The sequence below is a fragment of the Galendromus occidentalis genome, unplaced genomic scaffold (genome assembly GCF_000255335.2).
Source record: "Galendromus occidentalis unplaced genomic scaffold, Mocc_1.1 scf7180000077475, whole genome shotgun sequence".
Lineage (NCBI taxonomy): Eukaryota > Metazoa > Arthropoda > Arachnida > Mesostigmata > Phytoseiidae > Galendromus > Galendromus occidentalis.
The window spans coordinates 134,008-138,355 of record NW_003805463.1 but is presented as its reverse complement, the minus strand read 5'-3'; positions in this window follow the sequence as shown (position 1 = coordinate 138,355).

Sequence of the window (4,348 nt, the reverse complement as noted above, 5' to 3'; positions counted from 1 at the left end):
GTTTTTCATGAGATTTGCGGTTTTTTGCAAAGCCTAGTCAGTTGTACTGGGCTCCAGGACTCTACGAATTGGCGTTCAAGTTTTCCTACCTCGCCTCGAGACAAAACTCCGAGAGCGACTGATTGTGGGTAGATCTTTATATACGTATCACATGTGTCTCCAGTCTACAACTCACGAGTCAATTCACAGCGGAAGATTCTCGAGCTCTACTTCTCGGTTTCCGTGGCTAGCTCGCTCCCCTTTCTCGCTCCGGGGGAAGCTTGACTCTGTTCAGGACAATGACCTTCAGATTGCGTGATCCTCGCAGGCTTGACTACCGGCAGAGCTCCCCTCTCGAGCTGCTCGTCTATATATTGAATTCATCCTCTAAGACCTGCCCGTCTATTAGGTACTACCGGTCTATGCGAATATTTGCGGTGGATGGATATGTGACAGTAGTCCATAAAAGAAGAAGGCCAAGTATTTCCCGTTTTCGTAAATATCTGATTGAATGGAGGATGATGGAAGAATGCGATCATTCGCTCCTTCCCAGGCTCATCAGAATATTTCCACACTCTGGGCTTGCAGTCCCAACGATTCATAACAAAAAAAAATACTGGTCAGACTATTCCATTAGGTCTTCCCGATTATGAAATCAGGGCCGAAGCATCCACGTTTATTCCTGATTCACTCTCACAAATGCGTTCCATGGAACCTGCAGAGACTTCCATCAAGGAATGAGATGAAGAGACTGAGATTCCTGCTTGGCTTCCGACCTGAAAATAACGGAGCTTGAATTCCAGGATTCGTGGAAGGAGCTTCGTTCTCCAGTTTGGCTCGCTTCTTCTTCAGATCGATGGATGATTGCTCAGCCTGGTCAAGAGAATGATGTCGCTCAGGGAGACGATTTCGAGCAGAGCCGTTGGACGGACGCCAAAACTTTCGTCCTACGATATGATCTCGTTCCTTTGCGGTCGCTATCCTTATGGCTCGCTATTTCTGAATGCTGTGGAACGCCATCCTCGCCTACAGAGCTCCGGGGCGAAGTTTTCCTCGGCCACAAATGTCTCGAATCTATTCTGGATTGCGGCAATCCCCCATGAGATACATGCTCTCCCGATTATGGAAGAGGTTGGTAAGTCGAATTTCCGCTCCGCTAAATGCTGTCTCATCGAGTAGATCGAGGGGCCCTCAGAGGAGGGTCGCCATCCCTGAGCGGCGCGGGAAACCTCGGTAGGCTCTGTTGACGTGTTGAAGTCACCGAAACTGGACGGACCACCCTCAGATGGTCGTGTATCCCGCATCGGACACGAGCATGACACAGCACAAGATTTTTTGAACGGAAGGCTATCATTTTCCTGTTGCTGATCATCAGGATCGAGGCCAGAATTACTTTTCCCTACGTTTTCCTCTCCGTCGGGGCGAATGCCAAGGTCCAGGAATCGAGTGCGTCAAGGGAAAATGACCTCGATGGAGATTCCTCGAAATTTCCGCTTGGCGAAGCCAGCGCGTTGCCTTTGAATGGTGGAGGGATGTATCGCGGTAGCACTATCACAGAACTCAATAATTCCCCCCCACCTGCCTTCGCTACGGGGCCTGCTCAAGGGTTTCGGCATCGAGGGCAATGCTCCAACGGAATCTCAGCAAACCCTACTCGGCTCCATTCCCCGAAGTCAGAATATGTGACTCCGGAACCCGCTCGCAATGGTATGGATTGGTTCCTCGAATTGGTGTACTTTGATTGCGCTTCCAGCGAGCATTGCGGATCGATGTCTTAGTCTCGGGTGCCAACGACAAGGGGGGAGTTCCGGGTTCCGAGGGTATCGAATCAGGCTCTGCATGCTGCCATGCGCTGCTTTCCTCCAGAGTCCGAAGGAGGGGCTCGATAAGACTTCCGCGGACTGAGTTCTGACCTCAGTAATTTCCTGCTAATTTTGGAGTGTTCCCAAACCGTACAGCCCGACCAGTCGAATTCAGGCTGAAGCCGTCAGATTCTCGGACGGATAGGCTATAACTATTCTCCACGGCTGAAGTGTTGGGAACGGCATCCCTGGGGTGCAGCCGATATTCCCGAACGAACTCGACAAGCTTCTATTAAACTGCAAGCGCTTTTGTTGGATCGCTGGTCCACCGCGTGCGTAGCGCGAAACCTTCACCTCCCGTTCCGTAATCCACATCTGGTCCGAGCCGAACAAGCCGGCGATCACAAAGTGTTCGCGTCACTGTCAGAACCCGAGCTTCTCAATCGAGCTTAGCCTCGCTGCGGTCTCATGAGAGGGAACTCGCAAATCTCGAATGAATAGGAACTCAAAGTCAGAAAAGTGTCTGCACGTTCCACTCCGCATCTCATCTAGAGGAGTCCAATGAACTCTGTTGAGAGGGAGCAGAATTGTACATTCCTTATCAAGCATATGCAATTCATCGAACACATTTTACATGGAAGAATCAACGGAGGCGGCTCCAACCGGTGCTCAGCGTTCGGTGAACGATGCCAAGCCAATTGCGAATTCTTTGGCCATTCTCGGATCTCGGATGGATCGTCCATGTTTAGCTCTAGGGGCGAGCGTCAACGCTTCCTGGAATCATCCGAAAGTTTTACGTCAAGCGACCTCCCTGCGAAGATCTTAGTCATCAGTTGGCTGAGACTTTTCGAGCTTGTTTGTTTATCGAAGAAAGTCCACCGAGGTCCGCAGCGTGAATTCGCGCGTCGTCATCGTCAGATGATGTCAACTAATCCCCGACGTCGAGAGTATCAGATGTGGGCTGCGGTTCTCTGTCCAGCACGGATCAAGCCACAGACTTCCCGCAAAATCTCAACACCGGGTCTCAGCCTAAAGGAATCGATGGAATCGCCCCGATATGTGGCATTTCCAGTATCTCATAATTATTTATTATGTTTCGAGAGCTTTAAGAGGAGTGCTCGATAAGCGCTGCCTCATTGACGAGAGCAATTAGCTTCACTGATAGTCACCAGCAGCGTTGTGAAATCATCCGGGAAAGGGCGCTTCTAGCCTTAATATAGGCCTCTCGAATTAGTGCGTAACGGGGAGACGCAAATCTCTACAGAGGCAATGACCGATGTCGCCATGGCGAGCCCGGGAATGAATGCCTGCGCGATTCACCGCTGGGACTCCGGCTACAGATCCCAGCCGATAGGAAGGCACGAATCATCATCATGAATCCAGGGCTAAGTTGAGTTTGCAGTCTTTTCTCCCGAGGTCCCGTGGAATTTATTTTCCCATTGAACTTCTCTACAGAGCTCTCAGAGCCCGAATTCCGCCGAACTCGTCAACTCACTCTCTCATGCTCAAACGGATCGTCGCGGATTCGAAATGACATCGATAGCCCTTGAAACTTCCCGAGGGAAGAAGACAACGGACAGAGCAGGAAGCAATCACGCTACACAGCTCGGTGTCAGCAACGCGCTCCCGACTGAAGACTTTCTCATTCGACCAGTGCTGAGCTCCCTGATGAACTAGCGAGTCTGCCCCTCGAGCCTCGTTTCCTCAAAGTTTCTAGACTCGGCTTGAAGCTTGAATGCTTGTTTGGAATGAGCTCGCTCTGTTCATTGATTGATCGCGTCTTTTCGAGAGAATCGACTCTACAAGAGAATGAGCCTCATTTCATCCAAGAGAAAATCGTTTTGAAAGCACGGATTGTGCATGCATTCGATTCTCCAGCCGCAATGGAATCCTGTCTTTAGGCGGGTGTTATGAATTATGAAAGAGAATCTTCCAGCTCTAGTGAACGGTAGCCGAGGTCAACGCTTTACCCGAGCAATTTCGGTCCCTGTTCTCACGTGGGCTCGTCGAAACAAAACAATCTTTGGATGAGCCTTCAAGGTTTGCCCTTGCCATAGTGAATAGAAGCTAGCTGCACGCTCAAGCAATGCTTTCAATGCCATCGGGTGTTCTGACAGGGCAAATGATCGGAACATATCGCGCGGCTTCGCTCAATCGATTGTTTCGCTAGAGCTCTCTAGCCAAGCGCGTGCCCGGTTTTTTTGAGGGGGGCGGGAGAAGGGGAGGGGGCAGGGCCGTTGTCTTGGTAGGGGTCAGCCACCGATGATGATGAGCCTCCACATGGAGCCCTATGGGCCCGGAAGAAATCTTTGGGGAGGGAGGGGGCGCATGGCCCCTGCTTTCCCCCCTGGGCACGCCACTGCCTCCGCAGATTGCTCGATGCGGTTGAATCGTCGCCGCTTGACTTGGGAGCTTGTCGGTGCCTCGAATTCGAAATCGATCCCGTCGAAAGGGGGTACTTCCCCCCTCAGGGACCCTCCCGAACCGGTAGACTCGAAGCTTCCGTCGCGATGTCGGCTTGCCTTTGTTGCTGAGCTCTCGGATTATCCTCGTTCAATCAGAAAAGA